This window comes from Rutidosis leptorrhynchoides, chromosome 11 (assembly GCF_046630445.1).
Source record: "Rutidosis leptorrhynchoides isolate AG116_Rl617_1_P2 chromosome 11, CSIRO_AGI_Rlap_v1, whole genome shotgun sequence".
In the NCBI taxonomy this organism is placed as follows: domain Eukaryota; kingdom Viridiplantae; phylum Streptophyta; class Magnoliopsida; order Asterales; family Asteraceae; genus Rutidosis; species Rutidosis leptorrhynchoides.
In genome coordinates this window covers 265,073,172-265,089,171 of record NC_092343.1, presented here as the reverse complement: position 1 = coordinate 265,089,171, position 16,000 = coordinate 265,073,172, and positions in this window count along the sequence as shown.

Below are 16,000 nucleotides of genomic sequence, written 5' to 3'. Positions count from 1 at the left end.
ATGAACCGAGTGTATGGGCCATATCTTGACAAGTTTTTCATTGTTTTCATCGATGACATACTTATTTACTCGAAGAATGATCAAGAGCATGAAGAACATTTAAGAAAAGTGTTAGAGTTACTGAGAAAAGAAAAACTGTACGGTAAGTTTTCAAAGTGTGCATTTTGGTTGGAAGAAGTCCAATTCCTCGGTCACATAGTGAACAAAGAAGGTATTCAGGTGGATCCAGCAAAGATTGAAACCGTTGAAAAATGGGAAACACCAAAAAATCCGAAGCATATACGCCAATTTTTAGGACGAGTTGGTTACTATAGAAGGTTCATCCAAGATTTTTCCAGAATAGCAAAACCCTTGACTGCATTAACGCATAAAGGGAGGAAATTTGAATGGAAGGATGAACAAGAGAAACCGTTTCAATTGTTAAAGAAAAAGTTAACTATGGCACCTATATTGTCATTACCTGAAGGGAATGATGATTTTGTGATATATTGTTACGCTTCAAAGCAAGGTCTCGGTTGTGTATTAATGCAACGAACGAAAGTAATTGCTTATGTGTCTAGACAATTGAAGATTCACGAGCAGAATTATACGACGCATGATTTGGAATTAGGCGCGGTTGTTTTTGCATTAAAGACTTGGAGGCACTACTTATATATGGTCAAAAGTATTATATATACCAACCACAAAAGTCTTTAACATATATTTAATCAGAAACAACTGAACATGAGGCAGCGCAGGTAGATTGAATTGTTGAATGATTACGACTTTGAGATTCGTTATCACCCGGGGAAGGTGAATGTGGTAGCCGACACTTTGAGTAGAAAGGACAGAGAACCCATTCGAGTAAAAGCTATGAATATAATGATTCACAATAACCTTACTACTCAAATAAAGGAGGCGCAACAAGGAGTTTTAAAAGAGGGAAATTTAAAGGATGAAATACCCAAAGGATCGGAGAAGCATCTTAATATTTGGGAAGACGGAACCCGGTATAGGGCTAAAAGAATTTGGGTACCAAAATTTGGAGATATGAGAGAAATGGTACTTAGAGAATCTCATAAAACCAGATACTCAATACATCCTGGAACGGGGAAGATGTACAAAGATCTCAAGAAATATTTTTGGTGGCCAGGCATGAAAGCCGATGTTGCTAAATACGTAGGGGAATGTTTGACGTGTTCTAAGGTCAAAGCTGAGCATCAGAAACCATCAGGTCTACTTCAATAACCCGAAATCCTAGAATGGAAATGGGAAAACATTACCATGGATTTCATCACTAAAATGCCAAGGACTGCAAGTGGTTTTGATACTATTTGGGTAATAGTTGATCGTCTCACCAAATCAGCACACTTCCTGCCAATAAGAGAAGATGACAAGATGGAGAAGTTAGCATGACTGTATTTGAAGGAAGTCATCTCCAGACATGGAATACCAATCTCTATTATCTCTGATAGGGATGGCAGATTTATTTCAAGATTCTGGCAGACATTACAGCAAGCATTAGGAACTCGTCTAGACATGAGTACTGCCTATCATCCACAAACTGATGGGCAGAGCGAAAGGACGATACAAACGCTTGAAGACATGCTATGAGCATGTGTTATTGATTTCGAAAATAGTTGGGATCGACATCTACCGTTAGCAGAATTTTCCTACAACAACCGCTACTATTCAAGCATTGAGATGGCGCCGTTTGAAGCACTTTATGGTAGAAAGTGCAGGTCTCTGATTTGTTGGAGTGAAGTGGGAGATAGACAGATTACGGGTCCGGAGATAATACAAGAAACTACCGAGAAGATCATCCAAATTCAACAACGGTTGAAAACCGCCCAAAGTCGACAAAAGAGCTACGCCGACATTAAAAGAAAAGATATAGAATTTGAAATTGGAGAGATGGTCATGCTTAAGGTTGCACCTTGGAAAGGCGTTGTTCGATTTGGTAAACAAGGGAAATTAAATCCAAGGTATATAGGACCATTCAAGATTATTGATCGTGTCAGACCAGTAGCTTACCGACTTAAATTACCATAACAACTCGCGGCTGTACATAACACTTTCCATGTCTCAAATTTAAGAAATGTTTTGCTAAAGAAGATCTCACTATTCCGTTAGGCGAAATCCAAATCGACGAAAAACTTCAATTCGTCGAAGAACCCGTCGAAATAATGGATCGTGAGGTTAAAAGACTTAAGCAAAACAAGATACCAATTGTTAAAGTTAGATGGAATGCTCATAGAGGACCCGAGTTCACCTGGGAATGAGAAGATCAGATGAAGAAGAAATACCCGCACTTATTTCCAGAAGATACGTCAACACCTCCAACTGCTTAAAATTTCGGGACGAAATTTATTTAACGGGTAGGTACTGTAGTGACCTGAACTTTTCCATGTTTATATATATTAAATAAAATTGTTATTTACATGATTAAGTGTTTCCAACATGTTAAGCAATCAAACTTGTTAAGACTTGATTAATTTAAATAGGTTTCATATAGACAATTGACCACCCAAGTTGACCGGTGATTCACGAACGTTAAAACTTATAAAAACTATATGATGACATATATATGATTATATATATAGTTAACATGATATTATGATAAGTAAGTATCTCATTAAGTATTTTAACAATGAGTTATATAGATAGAATTGAGTTTATTGAATTAAGAAACTCGAAACGATATATATATAACGATTATCGTTATAACAACGTCTTACTAAATACATATGAATCATATTAAGATATTGATACACTATGTTTAATCATGATAAATGATAAGTAAACATGTCATTAAGTGTATTAACAATGAACTATACATATGTAACAAAAGACTACTAACTTAATGATTTCGAAACGAGACATATATGTAACGATTATCGTTGTAACAACATTTAACTGTATATATATCATACTAAGATATATTAATACATCATAATATCATGATAATATAATAATTTAACATCTCTTTAGATATAATAAACAATGGGTTAATAACATTTAACAAGATCGTTAACCTAAAGGTTTCAAAACAACATTTACATGTAACGACTAACGATGACTTAACGACTCAGTTAAAATGTATATACATGTAGTGTTTTAATATGTATTCATACACTTTTGAAAGACTTCAAGACACTTATCAAAATACTTCTACTTAACAAAAAAGCTTACAATTAAATCCTCGTTCAGTTTCATCAATAATTCTACTCGTATGCACTCGTATTCGTACTCGTACAATACACAACTTTTAGATGTATGTACTATTGGTATATACACTCCAATGATCAGATCTTAGCAGCTCATATGAGTCACCTAACACATGTGGGAACCATCATTTGGCAACTAGCATGAAATATCTCATAAAATTACAAAAATATTAGTAATCATTCATGACTTATTTACATGTAAACAAAATTACACATCCTTTATATCTAATTCATATACCAACGACCAAAAATACCTAAAAACACTTTCATTCTTCAATTTTCTTCATCAAATTGATCTCTCTCAAGTTCTATCTTCAAGTTCTAAGTGTTCTTCATAAATTCTATAAGTTCTAGTTTCATAAAATCAAGAATACTTCCAAGTTTACTAGCTTACTTCCAATCTTGTAAAGTGATCATCCAACCTCAAGAATTCTTTACTATTTATAGTAATATATCTTTCTAATACAAGGTAATACTCATATTCAAACTTTAATTCAATTTCTATAACTATAACAATCTTATTTCGAGTGGAAATCTTTCTTGAACCTGTTTTCGTGTCATGATTCTGCTTCAAGAACTTTCAAGCCATCCAAGGATCCTTTGAAGCTAGATATATTTTTCTCATTTCTAGTAGGTTTATCCACAAAACCTAAGGTAGTAATGATGTTCATAACATCATTCGATTCATATATATAAAACTACCTTATTCGAAGGTTTAAACTTTAAATCACTAGAACATAGTTTAGTTAATTCTAAACTTGTTCGCAAACAAAAGTTATCCTTCTAACTTGACTTTTAAAATCAACTAGACACACATTCTATATCTATATGATATGCTAACTTAATGATTTAAAACCTGAAAACACGAAAAACTGGATATACGTCGTCGTAGTAACACCGCGGGCTGTTTTGGGTTAGTTAATTAAAAACTATGATAAACTTTGATTTAAAAGTTGTTCTTCTGAGAAAATTATTTTTCTTATGAACATGAAACTATATCCAAAAATCATGATTAAACTCAAAGTGGAAGTATGTTTTCCAAAATGGTCATCTAGACGTCGTTCTTTCGACTGAAATGACTACCTTTACAAAAATGACTTGTAACCTGTATTTCTGACTATAAACTTATAATTTTTCTGTATAGATTCATAAACTTAAGTTCAATATGAAACCATAGCAATTGGATTCACTCAAAACAGATTTAAAACGAAGAAGTTATGGGTAAAACAAGATTGGATATTTTTACTTGTTGTAGCTACGTGAAAATTGGTAACAAATCTATATTAATCATATCCTAGCTAACTTATATTGTATAATACATATATTCTAATATATTATGTAATCTTAGGATACCATACACACGTATGCAAATGTTTTGACATATCATATCGACCCATCTATATATATTATTTAGAACAACCATAGACACTCTATATGCAGTAATGTTGGAGTTAGCTATACAGGGTTGAGGTTGATTCTAAAAATATATATACTTTGAATTGTGATCTAGTCTGAGACGTGTATACACTGGGTCGTGGATTGGGTCAAGATAATATATATCCATTTATTTCTGTACTTCTAACTATGGACAACTAGTTGTAGATTAATAACGAGGACAGCTGACTTAATAAACTTAAAACATTAAAACGTATTAGAAATGTTGTAAATATATTTTGAACATACTTTGATATATATGTACATATTTGTTATAGGTTTGTGAATCAACCAGTGGCCAAGTCTTACTTCCCGACGAAGTAAAAATCTGTGAAAGTGAGTTATAGTCCCACTTTTAAAATCTAATATTTTTGGGATGAGAATACATGCAGCTTTATAAATGATTTACAAAATAGACACAAGTACATGAAACTACTTTCTGTGGTTGAACGATCGAAGCCGAATATGCCCCTTTTACTTGGTAACCTAAGAATTAGTAAACCAGTCTACTAATTGACGCGAATCTTAAAGATAGATCTATTAGGCCCAACAAACCCCATCCGTTGTAGCGGATGCTTTAGTACTTTGAGTTTTTATATCATGTCTGATGGATGTCCCGGAATGATGGGGATATTCTTATATGCATCTTGTTAATGTCGGTTACCAGGTGTTCACCGTATGAATGATTTTTATCTCTATGTATGGGATGTATTGAAATATGAAATCTTGTGGTCTATTATTATGATTTGATAATATATAGGTTAAATCTATAACTCACCAACATTTTTGTTGACGTTTTAAGCATGTTTATTCTCAGGTGATTATTAAGAGCTTCCGCTGTTGCGTACTAAAATAAGGACAAGATTTGGAGTCCATGCTTGTATGATATTATGTAAAACTGCATTCAAAAAACTTATTTTTGTTGTAATATATTCATATTGTAAACCATTATGTAATGGTCGTGTGTAAACGGTATATTTTAGATTATCATTATTTGATAATCTACGTAATGCTTTTTAAACCTTTATCGATAAAATAAAGGTTATGATTGTTTTAAAAATGAATGCAGTCTTTGAAAAACGTCTCATATAGAGGTCAAAACTTCGCGACGAAATCAATTAATATGGAACATTTATAATCAATATGAACGGGACATTTCAATAGACCCACCTACGTGTCCACGTTCGGTCAACATTATTCCATGACTTTTGAAATCGAAGAATGATCCTGAAATAAAATTAAGGAGACTGAAGTTTCTTTTAGTTTTAAGTTGGGTCGTTTTTGATGTTTAAGTAATCACTAAGTAGATTTTAGTTGTTTTATAGTTATTTATTGATTGATTCTGAAATGTCCCGTTCTTATTGATTAAAAACGTTCCATATTAATTGATTTCGTTGCGAGGTTTTGACCTCTATATGAGACATTTTTCCAAAGACTGCATTCATTTTTAAAACAAACCATAACCTTTATTTCATCAATAAAGGTTTAAAAAGCTTTACGTAGATTATCAAATAATGATAATCTAAAATATCCTGTTTACACACGACCATTACATAATGGTTTACAATACAAATATGTTACATCGAAATACGTTTCTTGAATGCAGTTTTTATACAATATCATACAAGCATGGACTCCAAATCTTGTCCTTATATTAGTATGCAACAGCGGAAGCTCTTAGTATTTACCTGAGAATAAACATGCTTTAAACGTCAACAAAAATGTTGGTGGGTTATAGGTTTAACCTATATAAATCAGATCGTAACAATAGACCACAAGATTTCATATTTCAATACACATCCCATACATAGAGATAAAAATCATTCATATGGTGAACACCTGGTAACCGACATTAACAAGATGCATATATAAGAATATCCCCATCATTCCGGGACACCCTTCGGATATGATATAAATTTCGAAGTACTAAAGCATCCAGTACTTTGGATGGGGTTTGTTAGGCCCGATAGATCTATCTTTAGGATTCACGTCAATTAGGGTGTCTGTTCCCTAATTCTTAGATTACCAGACTTAATAATAAGGGGCATATTTGATTTCGATAATTCAACCATAGAATGTAGTTTCACGTACTTGTGTCTATTTTGTAAATCATTTATAAAATCTGCATGTATTCTCATCCCAAAAATATTAGATTTTAAAAGTGGGACTATAACTCACTTTCACAGATTTTTACTTCGTCGGGAAGTAAGACTTGGCCACTGGTCGATTCACGAACCTATAACAAATATGTACATATATATCAAAGTATGTTCAAAATATATTTACAACACTTTTAATACATTTTGATGTTTTAAGTTTATTAAGTCAGTTGTCCTCGTTAGTAACCTACAACTAGTTGTCCACAGTTAGATGTACAGAAATAAATCGATATATAATCTTGAATCAATCCACGACCCAGTGTATACATATCTCAGTATTGATCACAACTCAAACTATATATATTTTGGAATCAACCTCAACCCTGTATAGCTAACTCCAACATTCACATATAGAGTGTCTATGGTTGTTCCGAAATATATATAGATGTGTCAACGTGATAGGTCGAAACATTGTATACGTGTCTAGGGTATCTCAAAATTACATAATATACAATACAAGCTGATTAAGTTATGGTTGGAATAGATTTGTTACCAATTTTCACGTAGCTAAAATGAGTAGTTTTTACCAATTTTGTTTTGCTCGCCATTTCTTCGTTTCTAATCCGTTTTGAGTGAATCAAATTGCTATGGTTTCATATTGAACTCTATTTTAAGAATCTAAACAGAAAAGGTATAGGTTTATAGTCGTAAATTTAAGTTAAATGTCAATTACTAAAGAGGTAGTCATTTCCGTCGAAAAAACGACATCTTGATGACCACTTTGGAAAACATACTTTCACTTTGAGTTTAACCATTATTTTTAGATATAGTTTCATGTTCATAAGAAAAATCATTTTCCCAAAAGAACAACTTTTAAATCAAAGTTTATCATAGTTTTTAATTAACTAACCCAAAACAGCCCGCGGTGTTACTACGACGGCGTATGTCCGGTTTTACGGTGTTCTTCGTGTTTTCAGATTTTAAATCATTAAGTTAGCATATCATATAGATATAGAACATGTGTTTAGTTGATTTTAAAAGTCAAGTTAGAAGGATTAACTTTTGTTTGCGAACAAGTTTAGAATTAACTAAACTATGTTCTAGTGATTACAAGTTTAAACCTTCGAATAAGATAGCTTTATATGTATAAATCGAATGATGTTATGAACATCATTACTATCTCAAGTTTTCTGGATAAAGCTACTGGAAATGAGAAAAATGGATCTAGCTTCAAAGGATCCTTGGATAGCTTGAAAGTTCTTGAAGCAGAATCATGACACGAAAACAAGTTCAAGTAAGATTTCTACCCAAAATAAGATTGTTATAGTTATAGAAATTGAATCAAAGTTTGAATATGAGTATTACCTTGTATTAGAAAGATATCTTACTGTAAGTAAGAAAGATTTCTTGAGGTTGGATGATCACTTTACAAGATTGGAAGTAAGCTAGCAAACTTGGAAGTATTCTTGATTTTATGTAACTAGAACTTGTAAAATTTGTGAAGAACACTTAGAACTTGAATATAGAACTTGAGAGAGATCAATTAGATGAAGAAAATTGAAGAATGAAAGTGTTTGTAGGTGTTTTTGGTCGTTGGTGTATGGCTTAGATATAAAGGATATGTAATTTTGTTTTCATGTAAATAAGTCATGAATGATTACTCATATTTTTGTAATTTTATGAGATATTTCATGCTAGTTGCCAAATGATGGTTCCTACATGTGTTAGGTGACTCACATGGGCTACTAAGAGCTGATCATTGGAGTGTATATACCAATAGTACATACATCTAAAAGCTGTGTATTGTACGAGTACGAATACGGGTGCATACGAGTAGAATTGTTGATGAAACTGAACGAGGATGTAACTGTAAGCATTTTTGTTAAGTAGAAGTATTTTGATAAGTTTCTTGAATTCTTTCAAAAGTGTATGAATACATATTAAAACACTACATGTATATACATTTTAACTGAGTCGTTAAGTCATCGTTAGTCGTTACATGTAAGTGTTGTTTTGAAACCTTTAGGTTAACGGTCTTGTTAAATGTTGTTAACCCATTGTTTATTAAATCAAAAGAGATGTTAAATTATTATATTATCATGATATTATGATGTATGAATATCTTTTAATATGATATATACATTAAAATATCTTTACAACGATAATCGTTACATATAAGTCTCGTTTCGTAATTCTTGAATTAGTAGTCTTGTTTTTACATATGTAGTTCATTGTTATCACACTTAATGATATATTTAAATATCATTTTATCATGTTAAATATAGTGTATCAATATCTTAATATGATACATATGTATTTAGTAGACGTTATCATAACGATAATCGTTATATATATCATTTCGAGTTTCTTAACTTAGTAATCTCATTTCTTATGTATATCACACATTGTTAATATACTTAGTGAGATACTTACTCATCATAATCTCATGTCAACCATATATATATGTCTATATATACCACAACATGTAGTTTTTACAAATTTGTAACGTTCGTGAATCGCCGGTCAACTTGGGTGATCAATTGTCTATATGAAACTTATTTCATTTAATCAAGTCTTAACAAGTTTGATTGCTTAACACGTTGGAAACATTTAGTCATGTAAATATTAATCTCAATTAATATATATAAACATGGAAAAGTTCAGGTCACTACAGATTCGATGTAATGCATTTGGAAGTAACAGTAGCAATGTAATGCATTTGGATGTACCAGTAGCAATGTAATGTTTTTGATTAATCAATGAATGGATTACTTTAGTTTCATGAATGACTTACATTTTTCATTCTTTTGTATTCAATTTCAAGAGTGGGTTATAATTCACAGTTTGTTTAACTTGAATGAGTTAGATTTTTTAGTTTTTTGTGTAAGTCTATAGTTGACTGTCTAGATTGACTTTCTATTTGCAGCTTGAGATTGTATGTTTTCAAATCTTAATTCCTTCAAGTGTCCAACAATGGATCTAATTGGGTCAAATTATCTTAATTCTTGGATATGCAGTTGCAATTTCAAATTTTGTATGTAAATGACCAGTTTGAATTTTGAGGTACGTAAATGACAATACAAGTGACCAAACAAATGACCAACTCTATTTTTACAAGCTGATTTTGACCCGATTGAGCATGGTATATTTATTTAGTTACCAGTTTGACCGGATTGAGCATGATATTAGTATTATAAACTGTAAATACAAATTGAGCATGGTATATTTATTTAGTGACCAGTTTCACCTGATTGAGCATGGTATCTGTATTTATTTACTATTTGATCAGATTGAGCATGGTATCTGTATTTAGTGACCAGTTTGACCAGTTTGACTTGTGAGGTCAAACTATAGATTATAAGCTTCAATATGCAGATTATAAGATTCAATATGCAGTTTGACTTTGACTTCATTTAATTACAGTCTATTTTGACACATTGAAATAAGCCAAAGTTAGTAAAAAACAGTCACTATTAAAGATCAAAAAAGTAAAAATAGTCAATGCTAATGTTCGTTTGAACCACTTTTAAGTTGTGACATGCTAATGCTAATGTTAATGGTAATGCAATCAAAAGAAGTCAATTATAAAGATCAAACACAGTCAAAATAGTAATTAAAAAAAACATGGACTAACTGTGAACTGCATTTTCGAAAAACAAAAAATATGCAAAGCTGAACTGCACTATGACCTGCATATTACATGGACTAACTTAATATTACATGGACTAACTGCATACTTAAAAATCAGTATGAATTGCATATATGGTTGGTCTGTATCTGCTACAAAATGGTAAAAAATAATGTCATAAATACTTAAACTAATCAAAATAAATAAATAAATAGAAGTCTAATATGCTATTAGCAGATTTACCATTTATTCAACTAAACATTCAAACATAGCATTCATCAATTCAAAATGATTCAAAGCAACCATTAAAAATCAAAACAGAATTCATGACATTAAATAACTCATGACATTAAATAACTCATATTCAACTAACTAACAACCATTAAAAATCAAAACAGATTCATGACCCACTTCCCTACACCATCAACAATTATGACCCATATCCAAATTACCTTCACAAACTTGATTATTTTGACCCAAAAACAGTATCTCATCTAAAAAAAAAAAAAAAAACTATATATAAAACCTATAAAGTCAACAATTATGACCCATATCCAAATTACCTACATCATCAATACTAGTAAGTTTAGTAAAATAATTGAGCATTTTCATGACCAAAAATAGTTTTAAAAGTCAAATAAAGTCAAAATAGTCATATAAACTCATAAAGCAGTTTTAACCTCTTATATTTTATGATATAATAATGTTATTGAACATGCTAATAAAGTCAAATGTGCATTACCAAAATAGTTCATATGCTGATACATAAACTGTAAAAATGGAGATAAAAAAGTCAGCCCATTCCCATTAGTTTGACCATATTTATTCAAACAGAATTATTTAGGTCTATACCAAACAGATTCAAGAAAAAAAAATAAACATTTAAACCACCTTCAAAACAGGTTCTAAACAAATTAAAAAAAGATTCATGAACTAGGAATAGGTTCAAAACACAATCAAAACAGGTTCATCATAGATTCAACTTTAGCCACTTTTTCCTTTCATCTTTTTCTGCACTCCACTTCCAGATGCACCATTGTCACCCCTCTTTGATCCACTTTTAGATGCACCACCATTTGTACAACCACGTTTATTATGCCCAAACTCTTTACACATACTACACTAAGTAGTTCCTCCTTTCTTTGACAACTTACCACCCTTAACCATACTTTCCTTCTCATCTAATTCCTTTCTCCTATTCTTTTTGGGTCTTCCAGCAGTTGCAAATTTTAATGGTGGCATGAGCTTTGTTGGTACAGTAGATTTAGGCCAATGTTCACTACCACTCAAAGGGTCAATTATAAATGCGTATGTATTTTTCCAAGTTTCCAACCGGTGTACTGGGTGAACCCATGACTCAGGTGATCCAACTCTCTTGTTATAAGCAAACATGTTCCATAAGACAGCCACAACATGTTTGCAAGGCATACCTGTTAGCTCCCACTTTCTGCATACACATGACCTGTGCTCCATGTCAACCACACATTGATCATCATGTGGTCCATTAGCTTGATATTTGTTGCTCCCACTAAACATGACAGTATATTTCTCAGCTTCTTTTTTTATTCCTTCAAACACTTTGGTAGCACCAGGGGTTAATGGTCCACTAGACTTGGCAATTGTATTATGAACATTAACTATTCTCTTCACAAGGTATTCTGTAATAAACTCCAGTGCAGTTATGATTGGCTTATCTCTACCATCTACCAACCATGTCACGACCCTACCTTTTTCGTTATCTTTTACCGTTAATTATTTAACGACCGTTAACTGTTAATTGTGCTACGTCATTTCTATGACCTATATTATTATATTAATAATAATATATTAATTATTATGTGTTATGTGAATATTTGTATTCATATTTTGATTTATACGTTTCTACGTGTCGCGGATTTCTATCCGGCGAATCTTTTCGGTTTTTAAACCAACGGTCGCGTTTTTGGGATATTTAAATCTTAATTATTTTAAATATGATATTTTAAGGTCATATTATTATATAGAGTATTTATATTTATTTTTCGTCGCGCGTTTGTTATCTCTCCGAATCTTTAATCGCGTAAGCGTGTTTTCGCGTTTCGGGTTTCGTTCGGGCTTCCGGGCCACAAGGGATTTCACATTTAGAAAGTTGGCCCACCATGGGGCCCACCCTATCCAAATTCGGCCTAATGGGGGGAGGGAGGGAGTATTACTCCATTGATTTCTTTTTTTGGTGATTATTTTCCATTCCACCAAAATATCCCTAAAACCTAGTTTTTTTTTTTTTTTTGCTCTCCTCGTCCTCCCTCTTCTCTTTGCCGTTGCCAACCACACACCAAACATCATCATCTTCATCAATTATTATAGCTTGGATCAAGGATCAATTAACACCAACGCGTTCCTCGTTCCGTTCTCTACGCGATTATACTTCTCGTTTCTTGATTAGGGTATAAACCCTAACCCTAGAACTTTTAATTTTTCTTTATTATTCTGTATTTTGATTATATATTAATAGTATGATGATTACTTGTTGTTGTAATTGTGTTTGTATGCGTAGAATTACTCGAATACGTATGTTTTCGGTTTGATATAATTGGGACAGCAGCTCTTTATTTAATTCTGGAATTGTGACTGTTATAAAAGTTAAAATAAAGTATCTAGATGAGTTTCTCTCATCAAGACATTAATTTTAGACTCCGTATTTATGTCGTTTCGATTCCCGGAGCCCTAGATATGATCAAAGTGGTATTTTGTTAAGATTGAAATGTGATTTTGGTATGTACAAGGTTTGGTCCGACTTTGTGACCATATTTGGTGACTTTAGGGTGTTTTAGTGTGTTAGGACTGATGGTGGGGCGAACTTTCATGTTCGGGTCATCTCAATCCGAGTCACGAATCACCCGTTACGTCTAAAACACGATTTTGAGTGAATTGAAGTTCCAAGTAGTGTAATGGCTATACATCACGACTTGTGGGCTGTTCATGGTGTGTTCTTAAGTATATCAAAGTGTCGGGTGGTTTGATTAGGTGGAGATATATGTAAGGCTCGCCGAAAACCGACACCCGGGGCTCAGGATACGACCCGCTGAACTTTTGATTTAAAACATGTGACTAATTAATAAACTTATGATATAAATAATGGGTTTCATTATCATTTAATTACTTATGATAAAAAAGTAATTATTATTATTTACAACTTATGATATATATTTATTATATCATTTAATTAATACTTATGATTTAATTAAATATTTTAATTAAACATATGATTAATAATACTTCATTATTAATGGAAAATACTTATGATAAGTATTAAACTTATATTATGAGATTAATGTAATAAGACTTATAATAAGGATTAATTAATTATTTAATTATTATAAGGCTTAGTTAATATTTAATTATAATTTAATTATTAAATACTTATGATTTAATAATTATAATTAGAAACTTATGATATGATTAATAATTCATTATTAATTAATAATACTTATTATATGATTTAAAATTTATTATTAATTATTAATACTTACATTATGACTAATATTTAATTAATTAATTAAATACTTATGTTATATAAGTTATATCATTTAAATTTATATTAACTTTAATAATTCATTTTAATTTAATAAAATTTATGTTATGACATAATTAGACATATTTAACTTTAATAAACGTTATAACTTATATTATTATTATACCTTTCACTTTTAAAATTAACGTTGAGTATGTTTGACCAAGGTTGACTTTTGAGTTGACTTTCGGTTGACTTTGACTTTCAGTTGACTTTTGTTGACTTTCTAATTAAGGAAACTTTCCTAACTTATAAACTTTCCTAAAATAGCAACTTTCTAAATTTGGAAACTTTCCAAAAATAGAAACTTTTCAAAAATAGAAACTTTACAAAAATAGAAACTTTCCAAAAATAGAAACTTTCCAAAAATGGAAACCTGCTAAAAATAGAAACTTTCTAAAAATAGGAAGTGTGTGTCCGTAAGCTGTTCTGATCAAACCGATGCATATTGAGTATTGTTCTATGACTACTTGCTACATGTACAATAGCTATCATACTAAGACTTGACCTAAGTTAGTTATTTATATTGACCTGCTGTATTTATAGGTCGGCGTTGTGATCATTCTTGATCACTGTACTACATTTGCTGTTCGCTTAATTGTGTTGGTTACTTCGTTACTATTAAGGTGAGTTATAGTCCCGTTTTACATACTTTTCAAAGTATATTTTTGGGATGTGATTACATGCATTTTATTTCACGTTTAGACACAAGTGACAATTAAATTTAAATTATTCATTGTGAGTTGGACAAAAATATTCTCTAGTCTGGTAACTGTAATCATTGGTTTATACCGATGAACGCGAATCCTACGGATAGATCTATCGGGTTTGACAACCCCATTTCGAGCTAGTCGCGCTAGCAATTTATAATCGGAATGTTTAGTACTTCGTATTTTGTTGTAGATACACTGTCCAGTGTATATTTTTATTTTGTTTGGCAAGGGTAAAAAAGGGTTAAGTGGTTACCAGATGGCTCATTGATAATGGAATAATGTTTAATGTTTTCTAACATTTTTAAATCTTGTGGTCTAAAGTTTATTTAATTATTTAAACCTATAATTCACGCAACCTTTGTATTGACAGTTTACTCGCATGTTTTCACAGGTACTTGAGTTTATGTGATGCTTCCGCTGTATTTAGAAGAGTCTGCATGCATTTGGGCAGATTTTAATGAAACATTTTATGAAACTTTTGGCTTGCATTCAGTTTTTGAATAATTAATACTTGTGGGTTGTTGACATTGTTTTGTGTCAACTTTGGATTATTAATATGTTGGGTTACTTTTAAACTACATATTTTGGTATGCCTTTCTTTTTGAGAAACTTTTGAAATAAAAGAATGAAATGTCGTTTGTTAAATTCATTTAAGTTCGATCAAGCTGTGGGACCAAGTGACGGAGCCGTTAAGTGTTTTGATGGGGCCATCACAGTTGGAATCAGAGCTCTAGTTGTAGGGAACTAGGCGGTCTTAATGTGGTCAACCCGTGGTTCTTAGGGTGCATTAGAGTCTAGTCTACAGCCCGACCCTTTTGCTATAGCATTATTATGCATTTCATTTCGTATGAGTTATATCATTACCATTTATTCCTATTTGGTATATGGTTTGTGATTTTATTGTTTGCAGATGTCGACTTCGATCGACAACTCAGTTGCTGCTCCTGCTCCTTCGGCTGCTTCCAGACGTCGTGCTGGTCAACCCCAGATCGATGATCCTGTTCACTACTACTTTTCCACCCTTACTCATATGAACAGGGCTTACAATGAAGTGACGCGTATTAATGCGCTTAGTGATTGTATGCGTACTTTACCACATAACGAGATGATGGACCAGATTCGAGCTAGTATGGATTCATTTGTTAGCTTGAAGAACAACGTTGGGTTCGAGAATCGTAAGCGTAACCATGAAGTTGACGCTAGGTTCGAGGCTCTCGAGAGCACAGTTCGTGGTTTGAAGGCAGAGTTGGAAGAAGTGAAAGGAAAGTTGCGGAAGTATGAGCCACCTGCTGAGACTCATGCTGGCCCAGCTTATCACACCCGCTCTAGGCAGATGTGATATGATGATTCATGATTGATTATTTATT